We start from the raw sequence: 26412 nt of genomic DNA, 5'->3' as shown, positions 1-26412 counted from the left end.
TTACCTGTCTTCTGGGCACCACCGTGTCTCTGTATCTCCTTTAGTTCCAGCTTTTGGACTGTGATCCAGATTGGGAAAGTTCCAGGCTTATGGACTCCTGTGTTACAGTGTATTTCTATTTTGGTTTCAGTCCCCATGAGTTCATCCAGTGTCTCACTTTGTTACCACTGTCGTTTGTCATTCTTCTATGTAATCTCAAGTTCTAACTCTTGAATCATGGCACCAGCAGACAGTGGGGGTTCACACATTTTCCCAGCAGAAACCCCGCCTTTTTAGACTGTTTGCACCAAGCAGATGTGTATTTTGAAATTGTGACCCTGGCCCTTTAACTGCTTGATGATATCTCATGTCCAACAGATAAAACTGGACTCTTGACTTTGCAATATTTGTCTCAAAGCCAGGAGCTCACAGAGGTCAGATGTGAGGAGTTTAGGACTAAATATCCAGGGCTTCAGTCAGTTGCAGTCAGTCGACCATTGGGAATAGTCAAGAGTGAGGGACTCTGTGCCCCAAGATGAGAAACTCGCAAACAATACGTTAAATTGTGCCCCTAGACACGCACACCCATAGAGTGACACTGTGCTTCAGTTATAAGACTCATACCCAACAATTGAGATGTCAACCATCCGTAACACCCACCCCAGCCTTCCTGTGTTTTGTTTTTGTCCACTAGTCTTTGGCTTTAGACCCAAAGGGGTCTATTATAATAGCAGGCGGATCGCCACCGCCCGTATGGCGGTGGCGATCCGCCCGCAATTACCTACCGCCCACCTTTCATTTCCCCCGCCATATTACGATGGCGGGGGGGAACCCGGCGGACGGAAAGACCGTCCGCTGGTTTTCCGCCCGTCAACCGGGCAGAATAGGGGCTGAATATGGTGGCGGTGTCTGCAAGACACCGCCATCCATATTACATTACAGGCGGAGAAGTGCCTTTCCACTGTGGCATTGCCGCCTGGAAAGGAATGCGCTGCCTAAATGTGGGGTCCTGTTGTGGGCCCCCAGGGTGTTGGAGGGGGGTGGGGGGTGCACGTGGGGGGTACCTATGGTACCCCCCTGCATTTGCATGCACAAGGTGCATCCACAGCATTGTGGCGGGCTGTGCTGTGAGCACCGCCCGCCACAATGTTGTGGATGGGGGTGCCACCGCCACAGTGGCGGTGGCATCCTAATTGCCGGTGCAGGACCTCCGCCCCACTGGCAGCCAGTCCCAGCACCGCTAGGGTGGCGGGCAGACGAAAGTCTGACCACCATCCTAATAGACCCCAAAGCTTTCTCTCTCTTCAGTGTGGTCCGAACAGCCCTCTCTGATAATGGCTATAGTAATATAAGACATTTTTTATTACTATTATCATTACTATTATTATTATTATCATCATCATCATTATTATTATCTGTGATTTCTGTTCGTACATTCAAACTCATGGCACAACAATGAGCACATGCACCTAAAGCAAGCTAGACCTATTGGCTTTACCAATGCTGGTTTGCACAGATTTTTATTCAGTATCAGAAAAAGGAGTAACATTTTCCATTCTTCCAGTCATACCACTCTCCTCTGCAATCTCTTTCTCCCTCTGTCTCTGCATTAGTCACTTATGCCCTTTTTCTCCACACATCCCTCTCTGGAGTTCCTTCATGTCCATGGCTCGCATTTCATCTCCTTCGCCATCCTGTCTGATGATATCCGGGCTCCATTCTCCTGGTCCAGGGCCTACAGTGCTTTCTGCAACTGCAGTGCAATATGTCAGTACTGCATCTCAAGTGTGTGGGATAAGTGGAAAGGCATATTTGCTGCTCAGGATGAGTGTGTCATTTTGACTCACATCTCTGGTGGCACCATGACCTCTCCTGGGCCCAACCTTACCTTGTCTCCTGCTGTTTACTGTTTCCTTCAGATTTTGCAGGACTCATGTATTGGGTAAGGCAGTCATCTGCTCGTCAGCCTTGCTTGTAACAGCACCAGGAGATACCAAGTATAAGATGGAAAGCTCGGTTCTGTGTATCCACTTATCACCTACTATCTAGAGGTGTCAGGGATATTGATAAGGCAAGGAAGAAAGTCTTACTAAACCACTCTTTGGTTGGGGAAGTCAAATCGATGTATGATCATTGACCTGACGCTGCTCGCCTGGATTGTCTGTGGCTCCCAGCTGTTTGCAGAGGTGGAAAGACCAATCTGTGAAGAATCAAACATCATCTTGAACAACACAAGGTTTTTGGAAGGCCACAGAAAAACCAGGAACCCATCAAGAATCCAGAGGCAGCAGTCAGACTTCTTCCCACCAAGTATAGATTTGGGGCTAGGGGCCAGATGTAGGTAATTTATATTTACAGACTCTTAAATACCGAATTTTACCGATTCGGTATTTAAGAGTCGGTAAATATGAAGGGGGGGAGATGTAGGTATTACAGAATCTATAAATACCGAATCTTTAAGATTCAGTATTTACCGATTCTGTAAATACCGAATCGGTATTGCCCATTGATTCCTATGGGCCTTGAAGCCCATAGGTATCAATGGGCAATACCGATTCTGTAATTACAGAATCGGTAAATACCGATTTTAGCAAGGGTGCAGGGGGTGTCACTTTGACACCCTCTAGCACCCCAAAGACGGGCATGTGAGCCATGTGGCACACAGACATGCCCTAAGGGCATGTCTGTCTGTCACATGGCTAGGGTGTGCATGCACACATGTGCATGCACACCTGGATTCGGTATTTTACCACACAATTGGAATGTGTGGTAAAATACCAAATCTGTAAGGCCTGTGGCACTCTCAGGAGTGACACCTACATTTGGATATACCGAATCGGTAAAAAATACCGATTCGGTATTTTACAGAATCGGTAAATTTACCGAATCGGTAAATTTACCGATTCTGTAACAATATGCCCCTACATACCAATTCTTACATACGGTTCGGTAACGGCCGAAAATACCGATTTTCGGCCGTTACCGACCGACCTACATCTGGCCCCTAGAGTAGGTAATCACAATTTACCGAATCTTAAATACCGAATTTTACCGATTCTGTATTTAAGAATCGGTAAATGTGATGTAGGTAATAAATCGGTAAAATGTACCGATTCGGTAATATTCCTTATCACCGAATCGGTAATACCGATCCGGTAATGAGGATTACCTTCCCATTCATTCCTATGAGCCTGGAGGCCCATTGGAAAGAATGGGAAGCCATTCACTTTTACCGATTAGGTAAATACCGAATCGGTAATAGGGGGCACATATTCAAGGGTGGCAGGGTGTCACATTGACACCCTGTTGAACCCCTGAATCGTGCATGTGTGCACATGCGGCGCACATACATGTATGTCTGCCACATGGCACTTTTAAAAAAGCAATAATTGCTTTTTTAAAGGTATTCGGTATTTACCACCAACTTGTAGTTGATGGTAAATAACGAATCCTTAAAGCAAAAATGCACTCACTTAAATGCTTCCTATATAGGTTTTAAGGATTCGGTAATTTACTGATTCCTTTAAATAAGGAATCGGTAAATTACTGCATCCTTATTCAGAGCTTACTACATTGCAAAGGGCTAAATACCGTTTGCTAACGGGAAAATCACAGATTTTCGGCCGTTACCGACCGGTATTAAGCTACCTACATATGGCCCTAGGTAAATTGTCAGAACAATCCATTAAGGATCAAGTAATTGTCCATTTCAGGATGTGGCTCAAACATTTCTAAGTCTGTGCATCCTGCTCTAGTCTTTTTTATTCGGTTTTCACACAAGGCCTTCAACGCCCTTATGTACAACAATGAGGTGTGTACACATTAGCTGTACCACATAATTTCTTGTCCCGAGTCTTACTTCACCTTTTTACAAATTGTGAAATGTTTATAGATGTATTGACATGTTAATTGTATATTTTTTTTGTGCCTGTAAATCGTCTCTTTCAGTATGTTTTAACTACCTGTTTTATTACTGTTATCATGTTTGAAAAACTGTCTATTACATAGTATCTATGTGCATATTTCCAGTCACTCTCAAACTGCATTCCTGGAAGCGATTTATACAAAGTTTCTTTGTATTTGTCTGCTCTTGAAAAGCAGTTTGATGTGCCCTGGAGCTAGTTCTTGCCATAGAAAACATTTCCTGAAATAAATATGCTTTTTTGTGAGAAAGACTTAGCTATGCTTTGCTGTCACTTTGTTAGGAATATTAACGTAGTGAAGTCCAATGAAGCTGCTAAAGGTGCTGGATCAAAAACTAAGGGGCATATTATCAAGAAACAGCTTTAAAATCATCGCCGCTTTAGCGCTAGGAAACGGCAGCGAAAGTGGCGATAATTGGCTTGATAATATGCTCTTGAGAATTCCCATAGAAGCCAGGTTCACACCAGAACATGGGCTTCTATGGGAATTCACAAGTGCATATTATCAAGCCCATTATGGCCGCTTTAGTGGCAGTTTCCTAGCTCTAAAGCAGCGATAATTTTAACACCGTTTCTTGATAATATGCCCCTAATGTTGTAGTCAAAAACGAATGTTGTTGTCAATCAGGTTGTCCCACGTACTGCTGCCTCTACTAAAAATAGGTGAAGAATGATCTATAGAGAGAGACTGACATTCATGTAGTCCTGTAGTAAAGACTTTCTCCTGTATAAGGCTGCTACAAATAAGCTGATTAAAATTGCTAATACTAGTAATGTTGGAATGGAGGCCACTAAGTGGTGTGAGGATTAATGTTGCCAAATATGGATGAGTAGGAGAAGTCACTGGTGCAATGTGTTTATGTCAAAGTAGAACAGGGACACAACTGCGAACAGATCAAATAGAGGGAAAGGTTGGGGGGGGGCGAATTGAGAGGGGGAGGAACGGTGGGGGGAAGGCAGCATGGTATATTGTAGGATGGTAGGTTGCATCAGGTTCTGCCTAATGCCCCCAGTTGCAACACCCCCATCAGGGCAAATATCAGAGCAACAATCAATATAGTATAGTTACAAACAACACAAACCAAAGGGGATGATGGACGGAGAGTTGAACATTGCAAGCACTCACCCCCAGTTAACTGATCTGGGTTTAATCCATCGTCATTCTTTAGTTCACTCCTCCACCCCAGTTCAGACATGGACTTATGCAAATCAGTGTGCCTCATGGGAGCAGTGCAGCCTGAACTGCAAAGCCATGTCTTCCCTGGACTGAAACAAGCATCATGGGACCATTTCTGGCTAATCAGCCGTCATCAGCCAGGCTAGCTTGAATCCAGTGGCAAAGTGAGCAAGGGACCCATGTCTGGACATACCCTGCCAACTTAGGGCAAACAAAGCAAAACCAAAGGGGATGATAAACGGAGTGTTGAACATTGCAAGCACTCACCCCCAGTTACATACAACGACATAATACAAAATACGGAGGAGACTAAGAGGCTAGTTTGGTAAGTGTAAGGTGTTAGGAGTCACCGTGGCACTGCCATTCCTTGGGTAGGTGAGGGGACTTAAGGAGCCTATCCTGGAGTGTGTTTCATTAGGCGAGGATGGGGTGGAGGCAGTGGCGTAGTAAGTGGGAGGTAGTCGGCCAAGGGTGGCACACGTTTTGGGGGCGGTGGCAGTCTCCCCTCCCCTCCCACTCTTCTATACGTTTGCCGTGGGGCAGCAATCATGGGAATATCGCCACCACCCTCCCACCCCCACTCTTAAGGCCGCCATGGGTGGCAAACACTGGCACTGCCATGGGCGGCAAGGGGGCTAGCTACACCATTGGGTGGAGGCTCTCTGGTGCATGTAAGCCAGGAAGGGTTCCCATATATCTTTAGGACGGGAGCGTAGGGGCATCAGTTCCCAGAAATGGGAAAGCTGATCTTGGCAGTATGTGATGGCCTGTAACCAAGCTCTGACTTTGGGAGTAAGTCGCCGGGCCCACGTTAATGGCCACTCTCTGTTTGACCAGAAGACAGAGCATGGTGGAGAACCAGCGTGCACCTGTTGAAACTTCTTTGACATAGCCCAGTAACCCACCAGCTGGCAGATGACTAGTGACAGCAAGAATAATCGAGAAGGCTTCCAGAAGTCCCCAACCTTGGGTCAAGGCCATGCTAGACACATAATAATAATAATAATTATAATTCACATTTGTATAGCGCACAATCACCCGTTAGGGTCTCTAGGCGCTGGGGGCCGTCGGGAAGATTAAGCAAGCTATTGCCCAGAGTCGCATGGTGCTGGGCTAACATGCCGCCGGAGCCGGGGATCGAACCCTGCTCCCCAGATTCCAGCGTCAGTCGCCCTGGCCGCGGCGCCACACCTCTCCCCAAAAGAGGATTGTGATGAAAAACATCTAAGGCCATGCTGGTCTGCAACTAATCCCATTTGTAAGAGCTGTGAAGGGGTACGATAGAAGTTATGGAGAAACTTGAAGTGTATCAGTCTCAATCTGTAGTTGGGCGGGAGTACTTCCATCTGCGCACAGCAAATGGACCACCGGGTGTCTGTAATAGGGGGTTCCATGTCCACCTTTCATGCAGCGTGTTTGTGTTTGGGGTTGGGAATGATGCAGAGTTTTGCAAAATAGTGTATAAGCGGGTGACTAATTTCCGCTGTGATGGAGTAGTGAGCATGCGTTCCAGAGCAGTGGAGGCGAGTAGCTCGGAATGTGTCATGCAGGGCGTGGCAAGTTGCACGGAGGTGATAATAGAGAAGTGTGTTCAATGCCGCTGGGGGTGTGGGTTATGGGCTCTCAAATGGTGATATAAAAGTATCTGCTGAAGAAAAGTCTGAAAAAGTTAGGCCGCACCCATGGGTGCGCATCCTGGCACCCACATCCTGCAGTGGCGGTAGCTGGGGGTTCTGTCCAAGGGGCATAGAGGGAGTACATAGGCAGGAGAGTCCTGCATGGGATTGCAGTCCATCCCAAACCCAGCACAAGTCTTTCACAGTATCTATCTCTGCTCGCGGAAGCTTTTATATATGTATATATGGCGCAACTGTCACCCCAAGGGTATCCTGGCGCTGCAACTTAGCCTATAATGACAGCGGGCAATGTGCCGGATTATCAGTGAGGACACTGTTCTCAGTTCTTAGGAAAAAGCCAGGTTTTTAGGCTCATTCTGAAATTTAACAGGGAGGTCACCTGTCTAATGCTCAAGGGAAGGTTGTTCCAGAGGCGTGCAGCCTCTAAGCCGAAGACCCTACCTCCCGTCCTAGATTTCTTAAGTTTGGCCATAGTTACCAGAAAGGTACTAGACGAACAGAGATGTCTTGCTGGCTTATACCATGTAAATCGCTCCTGCATAGGGATCGGGCCCATTCGTGTACTGCCCTAAGCACCATGCACAGTGATTTAAAACAGATCCTCTCCCTAACGGGGAGCCAGTGAAGATCTCTCAAGGCCCGACTAGTGGAGGATCTGCGTTGCCTGTTTAATGCCAGCTTTGCCGCTATGGACTGGACCCTCTGCAATCCCTGCAGAATGTATTGGGGAGCTCCCAGATACAGGGAATTGCAGTAGTCCAGTCTACATAGAATTATACTCCTGACTACCAAGGGTCTTGTCTCCTCAGACAGCAGTGGAAGTATCTGTCGCAATGCCTTCAATAAGGCAAAGCAGACACTGACTGTTTTATTGGCCTGTGATGCCATTTGAATGTCGCCGTCAATCAGGATACCCAGATTGCGCACGGTCTTAACTGGAACTAGGGGATCGTCTCTGGGAGTGAGTTTAAACTCTAGCAGCAGATGCTGTAACCTTTTACCACTGGAGCAGTACACCACCTCTGTCTTCCCTCTATTAAACTGCAAAGAGTTTTCTTTAAGCCATCTTGCAGTTCGGCACATACATTCCTGAAAGATCTCCATGGTCACTGCCTTCTATCCCTCCAAAGAAAACACCAGTTGGGTGTCATCAGCATAGTTTACCAGGTCAACCCCAAATGACTTTATGATGGGGATCAGCGGGCGTAGATATATGTTGAAGAGAATGGGGCTTATTGCCGAGCCCTGTGGCACCCCATGTCGTACCAAGGACTTGGCGCAGATAAACGGGGTCATAGTTACCACCTGATGTCTCTCCGACAAGTATGATTGCAGCCACTTCAGGGCTCGGCCTTTCACCCCCATTCGCTCCAACCTGCCCAGCAGCACCTCATGGCTCACTGTGTCGAATGCAGCCGACATGTCTAGTAACACTAGACTAGTCTGTCGGGGAGGTACAGAGTGTTGGAGAGGAGCCATGGCAGTGTGCAGTCAATTTCAATGGCAGTGCGAGACTGGAAATGTGTCGGATGGAGCCAGTGGAGTAGGTACTGTGCCTGAGCACAGAATGCATAAAGTGCAATGTCCAGGGCCCCCAGACCACCCTGAGTGAGTGGCAAGGTAAGGAGCTCCCAGGAGATAGAAAGTAGTTTACCAGCCCACATAAATGCTATGAGATTAGATTTGAGATGCCCCAGGAAGGTGACAGTAAGGGGAATGGGCACATTAGGGAGCAGATAGAGGAACTTTATTAGAACAATTGTTTTCGCTATCGCAAACTCACCCGAAAGCAACAGCGGCAACCAAGACCAAATGGGCACTCTGACCTCCAACCACAAGAAGGTACAGCCATAATTTGCTTTCCAGAGTTCATCTTGATCTTGACTGAGCCAAATGCCCAAATATCTCAATGGATCAGATGCCCACTGCAGCGGATATTAATTGGTAAAGAAATCCATATTTATAAAGCGCAAACTACTCACCCTCACGGGTATCAAGGCCCTGGGGGCCATTGTGGAAATTAAGTGAGTTATTGCCCAGAGTCACATGGTGCTGAGCTGCCACCAGAGCCGGGGATCAAACCGTGAGCCCTGTGCTCCGAAGTCAGCTGCCCTGGCTGCTGCACCCCACCTGAATGGCTGGGTGGCATCAGTGAGGGAAAATAATATGGAATTGAACCAATTTACCTGAATGCGGAGGAAAACTAACCCTGGGCTGGTAACTCCGCTCCGCCAGCAGAGTTTGTGGAGATTAGCCTACTCCGTGCTCCGTGGCGAATGCAGAGTAGGCAAAACTCCACCTCCATATCAGAGTGGAGTTAGCCACTCCCTCCCCCTCCCAAAGGCTGTAAAAGGATCAAAAAAGGCACTTACCTGTGTTTCTGCTGCCTCCCCTGCCTTGCCGATCTCCTTCCTGCTCCTCCTCTTGCATCCTCCATTGAAAAAAACACTTGTACGTCTCACTCGCAAGTTGTCCAACGTAGGGTTTTTTCAGTGGAGAAGGAGTCAGGAGGATGCGAGGCAGCGAGAAGCAGGGAGGAGAACACGGCCAGGCAGGGGTGGCGGCAGACACACAGGTAAGTGCCTTCTTTTTTTTATTTTAAAGCATTTGGGAGGGGGGAGGGAGCGGAGCGATGCATATCTCCATGGATTTTTTTTCAAACTCTGTGGAGCTCTGTGTAGATGCACTACGCCAGCTCCGCCCACCCCTAATAAAACTTCAAATGTTATTATCTCGCGGGTCACCAGAGCAAGAATCTCCTGGGGTCTACTGATCTATAGGGTGATGTAATCGGCATACATTGAGACTATTAGTCAAATGGTGGTGCAACCGAGACCATGATGAGATTGGTGTTGTGGGAATTGTGCCTCTAGGGGCTCCATTCCTATGGCAAACAAGATGGGGGACACCCCTGGTGTGTACCACAAGTAATCAGGAACGGGTCAGACAGCATACCATTCAGACATACCCGGGCAGTAGGGAAGGTATTCAGCAGTCAAATTTGGCAAAGAAAACAAGAACTGAGCCCGAAACATGCAAGAAGAGGGAAAAGGTCACTTCAGCGAGTCAAAGCCTTGGTGGCATCAAGTAGGGCGTCAACCACTGAAACCTGGGGATGGAGGTGGTGCAGAACCGTGAATAAGGTGCGGAGATTAAGGGATGTGGAGCGTCTAGGAATATACCCAGATTGTTCAGGCCTTACAAACATGGGTAGAAGATGGAGGAGGCGGTTCACCTGTAGCTTTGCAAAGATCTTGTTATCCACGTTGACCATAGATAGTGGCCTATATGAGTCACAGTGGGCTGCGTGTTTATCCAGCTTGAGCAGCATAACAATGACTGCCCCGATCAATAGATTCTTCAAACATAGCAAGCATATGAAGGGCAAGGATGATAGCGTATCCTTTATAAAATGCAGTGGTCAGGCCGTCAAGGCCCATCGCTTTGTCGCCCGGAAGCTGCAATACCTCTTCCACAATAAACGGGGACTCCAGATAGGCCCGATGAGCACGATCCAGCCACAAATACTGGACAATGTTCAGATATTCAAGCAGCTTGCTCTCGTTGTGAACAGCGGAAGCAGAATAAAGTTTAGTGCCGAAGGAGGTCATCGTGTCCAGGAGGATAGGATAGATTGGAGAATCACATTGTCATCTACCAGTTCCTCCACATAAGTGGATGCACGAAGTTTGAGAAGCATGGCGGGCTAGGGTTTTTCCGGGATGGTCACCCTCCCTGTATCTGCAGGCCTACACATCGCGATTCAGGAAATTAGTCTCGCAAGTTGGTTCCTCAGCCAAATCCGTCATTTTCCCCCTGCTAGTTGCCAGCTGAGACATGTCCTTAGATTAGAAGTTTTCGGTTTCATTTACATTATTAAACATTATTTTCTATGGGATTTTTTGTTTAAGTCCCTACTTTCCTCACTTTCTTTGGGAGGGTGTTATAGAGCCGGTAGTTGGCCATATGTTTTTTTCTGGACTTGACCTGCAGTATAGTTACGACTATTATAGGTTCTGTTTGGCTGTAGTTAATATAGAAGGCTAGTTTGTGAATTGAAATGGGCTTGCTATTTTATGAGTGGGTGCATCTTTTTCCCTTAACCCATCCCAATTAGTATAAGAAGTCCCCATTATCCAGACACTCTCAATGTTCCTCCCACATTTGCTAGTGAAACGCATGCATACGTAGGCAGAGATCTCTGCAGTCGGGCGGAATCCTCTGCACATAAAAGACAGAAGAGGTGGAGACCTCTATAGGTTTCTGAATAGCATTTTGTAGTAAGTTATTAGTACCATTGTAGTACTACAAAATGCAGTTTGTCAATAGGGGCCACTGTGGCTAGTGTACCAGCTTTGGGATGGGCCTGTGCTTGTCTCATGTCTGGCGTCACTTTCACTTCCCTCACTCACAGATGGTGAACAACACTTACAACACAACTTTTACATCGCAGAGCCTTTACAACGCAACCATTAAAACGCAAACTATTACAACGCATTGCTCTGGGGGGCGCTCTAGGATAGGGAATAGGTTAATTTACGATCCAATAACCTTCCCTAGTGTCCACGGGGACTGGAGTTGGAATAGTAAATTAAACTATTCACTATCCAGCACCCCAAAGCACTATGCGTTGTAATGGACTGCGTTGTAATACTTACGTTGTAAAGGCATGCGATGTAAAAGCATGCGTTGTAATGTCATACATCCCTCACAGACTAGTCGCGCTGAGAAAAAAGACTAAGTCAATTGTTGGGAAGCGAGGTAGCCCCGGGCTTCTTAAAATGAGTGCATGGAGGAGTTGTGAAGACCCAACTTGAGTGTAGTCTATTGGACCCCCTAGAATGCCCCAACTCTGCCTAGCACACTTCGCAGCATCTACATCTGCCACAGGCTAGATCTTCTCTCGTTCACCGGTTGGCCACTCCCTAAATCTACTTAGTAATGGTGGAATGCACTCTTTTTGACAAGTGCGACAGGGAGGAGCTCATGGAATGTTTACCACCGGGCATCCGGTGTCCCCTTCCTGTGCGGTGTCAGGTTGGCTTCACTGTGCTCAGATGACAAGAGAGGTAGGGCTGAATTAAAGAAGGGAAGAACCTGGATTCTACCTTTTGCACAGCTCTGCTTTGCTTTAATTACTATACTTGAATGCAGCTGGAAGATACATTATAAACCTTATAAACAAAATGAAGAAAAATTAGAACATCTCCATTCAGCATCTCTCCAATTACTGTTCATCAGTAGGATAGCACTTATCCACTCTGAATCACTTCCACAGAGGTTGGCTTACCAGTGGGAACGTGTATACCGGAGACATCCTGTGCTGACAGGCCGCTCTTAACCCACCCTCACTTTATAATAATGTGACTACTGTTGAGTAATCAAAAAATGTTAGACAAAACTTTGCAAGGGGAGTTGTAAGTAGCGTGTACGCTATAAAATCAGTATGACCTGCTCTCACATTGCTTTCAAGAGACCCTTTCAGAGGCCCAATATAGTCACCTTGACTCCTAAAACATCGTCACACAGACCCAAACAGGCCCAAATCTCTCCTCAGCAGACCCTTACCTATCCTGAGCAGATCCTCACACAGTGTGGTATCCTCCACTTCCCTTGTTTGCTCTGCTCTTTGCCTGCTGTGCATCATTCCTGTTCTATCCTGGAATGTGCCTCTTTCAAGATTCCCCATCTTCCCTGAGTCAGTTGCCTGCTGGTCTCTGGAGGATGAGGTCCCTATTCTGATGTTCTACATTAAACCACTTTAAACCCATCTCTACCTGTCTGGACTTCATTGATTGGTCTACACTACATTTTGGCGACGAGGGTGGGATCTATTGGTGGCCTGCCATGGACACTGAAATTGAAAGGACTGTAAGAGATTGTCTGCAATGCTCTATGAGTGATAAGGTACTCAAGTGTAGAACACAACCTATGGTTATTAGGAAACAGTCCTCTGGGCCTTGGACAGATGTCTCTTTGGACATTTTGGGCCCTGTCAAAGTTGGCAGTCAGGACAGGTATGTCATTGTGTGTGTGGACATGTTTTCCAGGTGGCCATTCATTAAAATTGTGAATAAGGTGGATTCTTCTTCTGTTGTCTCCTTCTTGGATGATCTGTTTTCTAGTGAGGGTCTTCCCAACTCTGTACTCACCGACAATGGTGTGCAATTCATTTCTGGCCTGTTTGAGAGTTTTCTAGAGGAGAGAGGCATTCTACACAAGCGTGCCTCAGTTTACCATCCGGAGAGCAATGGTGTCGTAGAGAGATTTATCAAAGTTTTGAAAGAAACTATGCAGTTGGCTTTGGTCTCCAGTTACAATTGGGAGGAGGCTATCAAAAAGAAGGTGTGTGAGTATAGGTTTACTGCACATTCTTCTACAGGTGTATCACCCTTTGTTTTGTTCAAAGGTAGGCCACCTTGCACCCCTCTCAAACCTTCTTGGGTTGCTTCTAGACTCGGGGTTAATGGAACCCTTAGTAGTGACTGGAAGGAGAAGGAGTTGGGTAAGGTGGTGAAAAGGAAGAACGAGTACGACATAAGGAAAGCTGTTAAAAAAAACGTTGTGCGTGTGGGGGATGTTGTGAGAATTAAATTGCCTGAAAGGAAGTTTGGCATTTCGAAATTCAGCAAACCTATTAAAGTTATCAAACTATTAGGCAATGCTGTTAAGACACAAGATCATAAGGTGTGGAATCTCAGCAGAATAGCTGTGTGTCGCTCCAAGGTTATTGAAGATGAAGATAATGATCCTTGTTGTTCTCCTGTACCTTCATCTTCTGGTCCTGTAAGAAGATCTTCTAGAGAAAGGTTTGTTCCTTCTCGCCTCATGGATTGAATCCCCTCCACTGTGCTTTTCTTTCCTGTAGTTCATATCACTTTCTTTTCCCTTGTTTGTATCGTATCATTGATAAGAGGGAGGTCTTGTGGTATCCTCCACTTCCCTTGTTTGCTCTGCTCTTTGCCTGCTGTGCATCATTCCTGTTCTATCCTGGAATGTGCCTCTTTCAAGATTCCCCATCTTCCCTGAGTCAGTTGCCTGCTGGTCTCTGGAGGATGAGGTCTCTATTCTGATGTTCTACATTAAACCACTTTAAACCCATCTCTACCTGTCTGGACTTCATTGATTGGTCTACACTACACACAGCCCTCAACAGACCCTGAGGTTGTCCCTATCAGACGCTCTATCAAGCACAGACCCTCGTCTATCCTTGGAAGGCCCATGCACCGTCCGCAACTGGGCCTGTAGTAGTCCTACTTAGGCCTTCTATCAAGCAGAGGCATGCCTACATCCATCCTGAGCAGATCCTCAGACAGCCCTCCACAAACCCTGCCTTAGTCCTCAACACACCCTTTACCAGGCTCCAACTGGCTCAATGACATGAATGTAACCACAACTTTCATCCATGGCCAAGTCATTTGGATTCAGCCTGGACACCAACCTCAACCTCAAAGAATGCAATGCCAATAAAACAAAGACAGCATACAAGCTCTCTCTTCTAATGAACCATTACTTTCTGAAAATGACTTCAGACCTGCTGCCCAAGGCCTAATTTTATTGAATCTAGAGGGTGGTGTCATCCTGCTCAATGGCTTCCCATTCTCCACACCGGCATTCCCCCAGAAAAGGGCACCCTGTATGCTGCAACACGTCTCATCCAGGGCCTGAAGGAATATGATCACATCACCACATCCTGATGGAACTTTTTTGCTCCCGGGGCCGCACACCATCTTCAAAACTTTTTAATTAATTTACAAAGCCATCTCAACCAGCACCTCACTTATCATGCAGGCAAATTCACTATCACTGGTGGTTATTACTATTATTTATTATTATTTTGGTATTTATTGAGCGTATATATCACCCATGGGTTTCATAGCGCTAGCTACAGGAATAGAAAAACTCAGGGCCGGCCAGGCAGCGAGTTAGAAGAGCCATGTTATAAGTGCTTTGCGGAATATTTTGTGGTCAGTTTCTAGTTGGAGCTGTACTGGCAGAGCATTCCATACCTCTGGCGCAGTTCTGGAGAAGGATCTGCAACCGTTTCTTCCAGTGCGGACCTTGAGGACGTTTAGCAAATGTTTGGTGTTAGAGCGGAGGCTTCTAACTGGGTTATATTTGGTGAGTTTCTTAGCTAGATAGATAGGACCAGTGTTGTTGAGTGTTTTGTGAACCAAGCAACATAGTGTAAAGTTGATCCTTTTTTTGATAGGGAGTCAGTGGAGAGTTTCTAGACTGGGAGCCGATGGAGAGCGGGGAGGGAGATTTAAGACCAGTCTTAAGACCAGTCTTGTTCTGTAAATCCTGGAGTTTGTACAATAGTTTTTCATTTATGGATGTAAGCAGCACGTTACCATAGTCCAGGCGATTAATAATGAATCCCTGGACAAGTGGCATACGGGAGCAAAGAGAATCCATTTAAAGATGTTCCTAAGGGATCGCATTAGTCCATAGCATGTGCGTACCGTGGAGTTTACGTTATCTGCACATCCGCAGCCAGGACACCATCAGACTGCAGAGTAAGAAGTGTAAAAAAGAAAAAACAAGTCAGCAGGCCTTTCACATCCAGGCAACCAAGATCTGGAAGAACACCAACAAACCTGTATCCATCAGGACCACACAAACACTGCTCCCAGACAGGAAAGGGTTGAAAACACACCTCTTTAAAAACCCTACATCCCAATGCGTCAACCTACCTGCCAGCTACCTCTCCTATCACTCGTTTAATTTATGCTTGTCTTGGACCCTGTACAGCACCCCACTGCCTTTTGGAGAGTTCACACTATAGAAATAGCACATATATAGCAGGGGGAGGAGGGGACAAAACAAAAGAACAAATAAAAAAACATACCTGAATTCTGCTGCATTGCCGCATCTTCTGGCTCCACTACAAGCACAGGCTTCCAGACTACCCTGTGGCCAATCCTGACAGCATGAGAGCAGCGTCAGGATTGGCCAGATCGCCCTCGGTTTGCACTCCAAGGGCGCCTGTACCGGCTATCTCCAACCTGGCAAAATAGCTCGGGTTGGAGACAGCTTCAGTGTGCATGATGGTTTGGCCGGCCTTCTGAGGCTGGCCAAAACTGTCATGCGCACTAACAACAGTGCACCTACCACTCACCCTGTGCCTGTCATCTCCATGTCCCCACCCCCTAGACTCCAAGGTATGGAGAAAAATAAAACGACAATAAACATGCTTTATTATCGTTTCATTTTTCAGGTTTTGCTCCTCCTGCTGCTGACGGGTGGTGGGGGTGACGCTCCTCCGCCATAGTGGAGGAGCCGCCGCTGCTGTTTGCTTGTGACATATCGAGTCCATTTCTCATGTTGCTTCCTGTCTTGTCTTTCTATTAAGGTACATGCATGTAGCTTGTATGGGGTTTGGTTCTCGTCATAGCCCTCCTAAGGATGTTTCTTAATTAGGCCTACTGTCCTCTCCCTGAGATCATCAAGGAACATCAGGTCCTCATGCTCCATTGACAAGTGCAAAAACCAATAGGGGGTTAAGCCCAAAGGACCGGGGCCAGGTAGGGCTATTCAAAATTCAGATCACAAAACAATAAACCCAGCTTCATACTACCGTACACTCCTACTACTCATGGAGTGTGGTTCTGAAAATCTGGACCCTGTTGTTATCCCGATATCGAGGTCCAATACCCGTGTCACAAAATATCAACGTACCACGACGAATTTGATGTCCACGAACCGATAATGATTAGGACATCATTCCTATACATTTGCGTCATAATCGAGGGTCGCCAACGACCCTAAATCGTAGTTTCCGTCCCGACCCCTTAGACTCCATTTTGTGAACGACATACATCTTACGTCTTGCCCTCATGATAAGTCAATTAAAGGTCGAGCTTGATCTAAAAGGACACGTCCACCTTCCCTGACTTCCCCCTGACCTGCCCCAACTGACTCCATTGCCTTTAGCCAAACCTGTTTGGGCAGCCCCTCGCCCAGTGGCCAAATACGATAGCATCAATACATAACATTCCTCAAACCATTCACTACATACAGACCATGCTTTCTACAAACATGCACCTGTCCATACTCCTTGTTTATGGCCAGTTTTATGACTGGGTGGTACCTTCCTTTATTGATGTTTCATCGATATCTGATGGGAGTTCCGGGTCTGGCTGGGTAATCTATCACGAACTGGACATCTATAAAGTGGGCTTGCTTACATGACTTCGCTCTTTGTATTATTATAGAAATATGTTTACAGCCGTATCATAAACTCAAGAATTCTTGCTTGCAGCTATTATTTCTGTATATAAGGAGAAGGCTGGTTCTGTAAAAACAAACAGTCTCCTGAGAACACATGACCCGTGCTTGTCGTGCTTCTAGGACACCTGTTACTTGGTAGCTATCAATAAAACTTGATCTCTGACTGCGACTAGAAGACTCCGTGTTTCTGTGGTCCGAAACAAGGGGAACTCCGAGGTCTTTGGGTGTTATTCCCTGGCACCACCGGGTTCCTAAAAACCCGGAACCTCAGTTGGCGCCCAACTCGGGGCGGTATCAAGCGGCGACGGTCCAAGCCAGATGTTCGTGAGGAGCTTCGTGTGAAAATTCCGGAGGACGGCCAGCCACTTCAGCGACCCCTGTATGTCGACGTGGTTCCGAAGGTCTTTGCTGCGAGGTTCCCCGCGTCCCGACGGCTACGAAGGACTGCTGCCCTGACTATCGCCTTGTTTTGGACCCAGTGATACTTGGTAGAGCGAAACGATAGACGAGTCTTCTAGCGACGTCACAGATCTTCAAATACTTCAGTTAAGTATAAGTGGAGCGTCTCCCAGTCCTTAGTTTGTCCTTAGTTTTTTTTGTATCCTTGAGATACGACTTGATTTGGTACTTGCAAGCCCCAAAGCCGAAGGACTCGTGTTTTCACGAGAAATATCGTAATAGATAATCTTTTGAAGTTTGAAGCTAGACTAGTGAGCGAAGATGCCTGGTTTTAGCAGACTTGGAAACTTGTTTTGTCTTGGTTGTAGTAAGGACTCCCGATTAGAGGATTCCTGTCCGGTTCCTCCGATTGGAACTCCAACGTATGAGCTCTATGTGAAGCATGGCGTAGGTCCTATTGCATATAATGAAGTGTGGATAAAATACACCCGTAAGGATGGTGTTTTAAAATGGCCCCAATATGGTAGTTTCGACTCAGAAATTTTAGATAATCTAGAGGTCAAATTGTTCAAGAAGAAAGCCCGGCCGGCGATGTTTGACTCTTTCCGTTTATGGCGTAAAGAGGCCAAACAAAAGGAAATTAAATTAGAAAAGAAAAATAAGAGAGAAAGAGGTATTTCAGTAATGCAAGCCGCGATAAAATTTAAAGACAATGAAGAAGAACAAATAAGTGAGCAGTTGCACAGGCAACGTAAAATGGCAATAGATAAATGCTATCCTGTTTTACAACATCCTCAGAAAGAAACAATAAAAGAGCGTGAAACAGATCCATTAATGGCACATCTGCTAAGTTCGCCACCGCCCTATGCACAAAATGCCACAGCACCTCCGCAACCTTTAGTTGCACCTCTGGTAGCTGTTATGCCGGCTCCTTTACAGCACTCACCAGCTGCTCTTCAGCTGGCTTCTATTTCTCTGGTGCAGCCTCCTCAAGGCTCACCGATTACATCTATTTCTCCTACTGTTCCTCCTACAACTCCGCCTAGCACACCTTCTATTTCTTCTGATACTCGCTCTACGAATGCTTCTGTTCCTACTTTGCGTGACTCTGTTCTGCCACCACTTATTCCTCCGCTTTCACCTTTCGTCTGGCATAAAATGGCCAGCATTGCTACTAACATTCCTTCACCACTTTTTCGGTCGCCTAAAACGACCCCTAATACGGGACCAAGACAATTACGAAGCCAAATGCCTGATTATCAAGAGAGGGAATCACTGAATAAGTTAGCACGGAATTGGGCTATGGATACAGCGAGATATGATGTAGAGTCCGTCGTGAACGTCTTCCGTCAATGGGATGAACCGACGCAAAGATATGTTTTTGAACAGATGTGTGTTTTTCTGTGTGAGGATTTGGAAGATAATGGTCAAGAGAGCAACGCTCGAGAGTTGTGCAATGTACGATTTAAATTTGGGGAAGGCATGATCATAGGTCCCGATGTCGAAAAAGCAGTTGGGATATTATTATCATATCGAAGTACGGGTGGTAATTCTGGGTCATCATCTGAATGTGGTACGTCTAGTAGGAAGAGAGCGAGACAGTACCCCATGAGAGAGGTTCCTCCGGTTTGGAGGGAAGGTGATGCGAATGCGAATCCACCGATTCTGCCTCATTTCCAGCGTGTATGGGTACATGTCCCCTGGAAAAGATCGGAAGTGTTGGCGCTCAAGCAGTCACTACCTGACCCTCGTAAAAACCCGACTGGGTATTATAAGGAGTTATCGCAAACTGCAAGCTCATGTATAATGAATTTAGCGGATGTAGACATGTTGTTTGGGAACGTTGTTCCACATCCTTTATGGAGCAAAATCCGTCATACGGATCACGATCAGGAACTAGGTGACTCGTGGGCAAACATTGCGACTACAGATGCTAGACAAGTCGGTGGTTTTAAACCTGAGCCGTTAATAGCTGAACTTCCCGGTAGGATTATAGCGTACATGAAAACAATAATGCCTGAAGTGCACGTAAACTGGGACAAGCTATCCGCATGTAAGCAAAAGAAAGATGAGAATGTGTCTGACTTCTTCACGAGATTTGAGGAAACTTTCACCGATCATAGTGGTCAAGATATGGCTACCGAGGGTGGCCAAAGATTGTTTGTAGACAAGTTCGTACATAATTTGCTTCCTGAACTATGTAACAAACTGAAAGATTCGGAGAGTGCTTGGGCTGTCTCTACGTCAGCGCAGATTTTAGCTACAGCCCAGTACTATGAAAATAGGCGTAAAGACGAGCTAGATAAAGCAGATAAGAAGACGAAAGATTTGAAAACTAAGGCTCTTCTCCAGCAGGCCTATCCGTCTCGCACGGCTAGTCAGCCCAATTATCAACAACAACAGCAGTATTCGAGAAACGCGCAAGGAAACGAGTTTTCCCATCAGCGTCCTACGTATGGCCCGAATCAATGTGCGTATTGCAAGGAAGAGGGTCATTTTAAAGGTAATTGTCCGGCCCTTGCGCGACGTTTAAACGGTTCTTCAGGTGTAAGGGGAAGAGGTGTTCAGCATGCCCCTAGAGGTAGGGGCCGTGGAAATCTCACTCAGAATACGACTTCTTTTCCGCCTCAGAATTCCATGAACAGCTTTGACCAACAGAATAATGCATCGTCCAAGTCAGCCCAGTACTATGCTGACGACTATTACACCGAACACGAAAATGAGGGTAATGATTGCTAGGACAGCCATGGACAAAGAGAGGGAGTTGTTTCAGTTCCAGTAGATCAGAATGGACCTTATGTCGAGGTGATTACCTCAGGAGTGTCAGAGCCATTTCTGCTGGATACTGGTGCTACAAAAAGTTCTATTATGCACTCGAAACTTCCTGGCGCACCTTTGTCTGGCGAAATGAATGTTTCAGTAGGTTTCTCTGGCGCCCCTGTTAGAAACCCGATCTCCAGTCCTGTATCTCTTTCTATTGGCCCATACGAATTAGAGGCACCCCTCATTCTTACCACAGGTTGCGGTGAAAATTGGGAGTACAGCTTACTTTAGGTAAGAAAATAGTTTCTCCAATGTATGTGTCAAAAGAAAATATTGCAACTGAATTGTCGTGTCTTCCTGATGTACTCTGGGCAAACGGTTCTAATGATGTAGGTCGTTTGGAGATAGCACCGTATGTCATAACGTTGAAAGCCAACGTTAGGTTGCCACGTATTCCCCAATATAAGATATCTGGTGAATGTGAAAGAGCGTTATTGACGATTGTTTATGACCTGATTGATAAAGACGTCATCGAAGAAACAACAGGAAATATTTGTAACAGTCCAGTTTTGCCCGTCTTAAAACGTACGGATCCTTCACAACCGCCTGTATACAGGTTCGTGATCGACCTCAGAGAAGTGAATAAGGTAGTTATCCCACAGTTTCCAGTTGTCCCCGACATTACTGCTTTATTGACAATGGTTCCAGCTTCAGCAAATTGGTTCTCGGTGATCGACTTGAAGAACGCTTTCTTCAGCATCCCGATTGCCGAGGAGAGTAGAGATCTTTTCGGTTTCAATTTAGGAGGACGAAGCTTCCGCTTCAAATGCGCTCCTCAAGGCTACTGCGAAAGCCCATCCATATTCAGTCAGGCCCTGAAAACACAACTAGACACCATTGTTCTACCAGATGGGTCAACTCTGATTCAGTATGTCGACGATCTGCTGATCGCCGCAGACACTGAAGAAATTTGCAAACAAGCTACACTGTCATTGTTGCGTCACTTATGTGACATGAAGCACAAAGTCTCTCTTTCCAAACTACAATTTTGCCGACAAGAAGTAACCTACCTAGGTCACATCTTATCGAAGGAGGGAAGGAGACTGACGCCAGAAAGAATACAGGCAATAACAGAACTGAGTGCCCCAAAGACACAGAGAGAGGTTCGAGCCTTCTTGGGCATTACATCGTACTGTAGACAATGGATACAGAATTTCTCACTACTAGCTAAACCCTTGCTGGCGCTACTCTGTAAAGACACGCCCAATCCTATGCCCTGGTCTGAAGATTGTCAGACGAGTTTTCACGAGTTGCGTGATGCATTGTGTTCGGCTCCTGTGTTGGGAAACCCCAACTACAGTAAGCCTTTTACATTATACGTCCATGAGAAGGAAGGTTATGCATTATCAGTCTTAACACAACACTTTGGGGACAAACAGCGCCCATGCGCGTATTTTTCGGCAACTCTAGACCCTGTGGCTAAAGCCCTACCAAGTTGTCTGAGGGCTACCGCAGCAGCAGCTGTCTGCATTCGACAGTCTGCTGGATTAGTCATGAATAATACTCTGATCGTTATGGTTCCACATGCAGTAGACATTTTGCTAAACAGGACGAAGACACAACATCTTACTAGCGCTCGACTATCGAGTTACGAACTTACACTGTTAGCAAGTCACATCCACATAAAGAGGTGTGATACACTGAACCCCGCAACGTTATTACCCATTCCGACAGAAACAGACAAGATTGATAAACATGACTGCTGCTTTAGGACAGAAGAAGAGACAAAAGGGAGAGTAGACTTACAGGACACTCCCCTTCTTGAATGCAATGACACTTTATGGGTTGATGGTTCATGTTTCAAGCTGCCGAATGGTGACACGACTGCAGCATATGCCGTAACAACATTACACACCATTATAGAGACCGCGCGCATTTCCCATAATTCTGCACAAGCGGCAGAACTTATTGCACTTACCAGAGCATGTGTGTTAGCAAAAGGAAAGCGAGTGAATGTCTACACTGACAGCCAGTACGCCTTTGGTGTGGCTCACAGTTTTGGGAGATTGTGGCGAGAACGTGGTTTCCTTACATCACATGGTGCAAAGATACAACATGGTCAGCTAGTTAATGAACTCCTTGAGTCACTGACCTTGCCCCTACAAGTTGCCGTTATGAAATGCAGTGCACACAAAAAGATTCAGGATGATGTTGGCCGCGGGAATGCATTTGCAGACGAGGTTGCGAAAGAGACTGCAAGGAACACAATGAGTCGGATGTATGTTGCGGGTCCTGCTAGATGGATTGCTGATGTGGGAATGTGCGAAGACACCATTGAAAGCGTGAAATCTATACAAGCCGAGGCAACTGAGAAAGAGTTGAATGAGTGGAGAGAAAGTAAGGGTAGACTAGATGCGAATGGTTGTTGGGTCGAATTGTCAGAACACCAGCGATGGCTATTACCTAACGCATATGTACTTGCAGTAGTAACAATGGCTCACGGCATTGCGCACATCAGTTCGAAAGGAATATGTAAACTATTGGCCCCAGTATGGCAGAATAGCAATATCCCGAAATATGCAGAGAATGTGGTCAGAAACTGTATGGTATGTTTAAAGTACAATCCCGGTAGGAGAACCCCAACTCCAGCTGGTCATTTTGCGCCTCCAACATATCCGTTCGAGGTTTTGCAGCTCGATTTCATCCACATGGAGAGGTGCAACAATCTAAAGTATGTGCTCGTTGTTGTTTGCGCCTTTTCCAGGTGGGTGGAAGCGTACCCCCTTAAGGACAATACCGCCTTGACAACTGCCAAAGCCCTTGTCAAAGAGTTCTTCCCTAGATTTGGTATGCCTAGAATTGTCTGGAGTGATAATGGAAGTGAATTCATAGGATGCGTGATGAAGAGAGTGTGTGAGTGTCTAGGCATACACCAGAAGTTCCACGCTGCAAATCACCCCCAATCAGCTGGATTAGTAGAGTGCTACAATGGCACGTTGAAACTCAAGCTAGCCAAGATCCAAGCCAGTACAGGTCTTAAATGGCCTGACGCCTTGCCCCTAGCACTCTTGTCAACGAGAATGACTGTCCATTCCAGATTAGGACTTAGCCCTCACGAGATATTGTTTGGCCGCCCAGCCAACGTCTGGGGCGTGCCAAGACCAAAGAAACTCAGCGAAATAGAACACCCCGTACTGCTTGACTATTTGTGCAAATTGACAGCTAAATTGCGTGTTTTACACCAACAGGTTCACAGTTCCTCTCCACCAGCCTCTGACGATCCAGGTCACTCCATCACACCCGGCACGTGGGTCCTGGTGCAGAACTTCCAGCGCACAAACAACGGACAGCCGAGGTGGACCGGACCATACCTGGTACTTCTTTCCACGAGGTCCGCTGTTCGGGTGGAAGGCAAAAAGAACTGGGTGCACGGAACCCATTGTAAACGGGTCCCTCTGCCCCTTTCATACGACCGGTGGGTCAATAAAGGACTTGCCGACTCTGAAACAGAATCCATACCTCGTTTCATCCCTTTCACCGATGCACGTTTAAAAGAGACTGGCGCCGAAAAGGAGAGTGATCGTATTTTGCAAGGACTTGTGCCACCGTCTATGCAGTTGGACACTACCGAACCTGAGACATTGTTTGAAGACACTTCCGTACCTGGGAAACGACGGTACAACCTGAGATCTAACCCCAGAGACTAATAAAAGAGCAAACTAATGTGATTTCTTTTCCCCTAAGAACTATTTTTTGATTTTTCAGCTCTCTCGTCCCAGGGAACTAGCTCATTTTTGATTTTCGAACCGCCATCCGGTTCTGCTGCTAGGGTCGCGGTTGAAGTCTGGGGAGTGCAACTGGGGACGTTTAGGTCAACGGTTCTGGTTGGTCCAAGGGAGTTACCCCGGACTGAACAGAGCGCACTCCCTGGGAGAACCAACCTACCACCGCGGGCAGCAAGTAGAGGATGGAGTTTCCAAGGGTAGAGAGACCTGCCAGATTCACGAACTTTGAAAGACAATTGTGTACAATACTGTCCAGAAGAAGATTTTTAATAATATGTGTTTTAATGCTGTGTAGCATAGTAATGTTCTTGACTGGTTATGCTCTATTCGTATTTCAAGTTTCCTTATTCCAAAATGACACCCGGCCAACGCCTCCTCCCACTCTCTCTCCACACTCCTTTCACCATCTACCTGAACACGAGTCTGCCAGAAGACTCGAATTTGTAAATAACTCATTTATTCAACTCCTACACCAACACCAGTCCATAATGAACACATCAAACTGTTGGATATGCGGACTCATGCCGCACACGACCGATAAGGGTATTCCATACTTCATCCTGCCATTCAGTTATTATGGTTCTCTGTGGGCTTGCCAGACCATGTTCCTGTTCGCCCTAGAACCATACCCAACGGGTTCCATTGAAAGCGATTCTAACAACAAGGCACTAGTGGCAGGGATAAGAAACATGAGTAGGGAGTTCGACACATATCTAACGATCCCCAAAGATGAACTCACTCCATACACTCGTTGGAACGTAACTAAATATGGGGTTTACCTGAGTAAGAGCCAGACAGCAAAGAAATCCCGCCCAGTTTGGATAGTACCCCACCGAGGTCACCTATGTTTACAAGGTATTGGTAGGGATCCCAAAGCACAATTAGGACAGAGCATATGCACGGAAACATATGTGTTCGCTTCTCGAACTTCCCCTATACTCTTAGCAGCCAAAGGCACGTATTTCGTCTGCCACGACCAAGCATATACATGGTTGCCCCCTGACTTCTCAGGCACGTGTTTCATCTCATTTCTGCTGCCTCCCACCTACACGGCCCGAGCAGATTACCATCGGACAAGGACAGCTAGAGGTGTCGTGAGTAAAGACGACACCGCGGGTCAGGAATTCGCTGACTTCGCAAAGGGTTTTCTGCCATTTTGGGGGCCTATGGTGAACAGCAGGAATATTCGCCAGTTATCTAGGATAGTCGAACCCGCCGTGATTACAACGGCCGGAGCACTTGGCAATTTGACGACCGAGCTTCAGTCGGATCGACTTATGACCCTTCAGAACCGAGTTGCCCTAGATATCATACTCGCCGATCGTGGTGGTGTGTGTAGAGTGATCCAATCTAGTTGTTGCATTTTCATCCCTGATAACGCACCGACAGTGTACCAAGCCATCTCTAAACTACACAAAATATCCGGTTCCCTTCACGTGGAAAAAGGAGATTGGTCCTTGCTAGGGTGGTTCTGGGGACTGATCACTGCCTGGGGATGGAAAACACTGATCTTCATTGGGATGATCTTAGCACTTCTGTTTATGTTCTGCCTGTGTGTACAGTGCGCTCCTGCACTCTGTGGCCTCTGTGCTACTTCATGTGTACGGAAGCCTGTGTCAAGGGACGAACTGAGCAACAGAATGATGTTACAGCAGCATCTCCACGAATTCCTTCATACAGATCTGGACTCAGATTTACATGAATTATTGCCTTACATAAGGGCAAAAGGAGGGTCTGTGGTTCTGAAAATCTGGACCCTGTTGTTATCCCGATATCGAGGTCCAATACCCGTGTCACAAAATATCAACGTACCATGACGAATTTGGTGTCCACGAACCGATAATGATTAGGACATCATTCCTATACATTTGCGTCATAATCGAGGGTCGCCAACGACCCTAAATCGTAGTTTCCGTCCCGACCCCTTAGACTCCATTTTGTGAACGACATCCATCTTACGTCTTGCCCTCATGATAAGTCAATTAAAGGTCGAGCTTGATCTAAAAGGACACGTCCACCTTCCCTGACTTCCCCCTGACCTGTCCCAACTGACTCCATTGCCTTTAGCCAAACCTGTTTGGGCAGCCCCTCGCCCAGTGGCCAAATACGATAGCATCAATACATAACATTCCTCAAACCATTCACTACATACAGACCATGCTTTCTACAAACATGCACCTGTCCATACTCCTTGTTTATGGCCAGTTTTATGACTGGGTGGTACCTTCCTTTATTGATGTTTCATCGATATCTGATGGGAGTTCCGGGTCTGGCTGGGTAATCTATCACGAACTGGACATCTATAATGTGGGCTTGCTTACATGACTTCGCTCTTTGTATTATTATAGAAATATGTTTACAGCCGTATCATAAACTCAAGAATTCTTGCTTGCAGCTATTATTTCTGTATATAAGGAGAAGGCTGGTTCTGTAAAAACGAACAGTCTCCTGAGAACACATGACCCGTGCTTGTCGTGCTTCTAGGACACCTGTTACTTGGTAGCTATCAATAAAAC

The sequence above is a fragment of the Lissotriton helveticus genome, chromosome 9 (genome assembly GCF_964261635.1).
Source record: "Lissotriton helveticus chromosome 9, aLisHel1.1, whole genome shotgun sequence".
NCBI classification, from domain to species: Eukaryota; Metazoa; Chordata; class Amphibia; order Caudata; family Salamandridae; genus Lissotriton; species Lissotriton helveticus.
The sequence above is the reverse complement of the archived record's forward strand: the minus strand, read 5'-3'. Positions refer to the sequence as shown.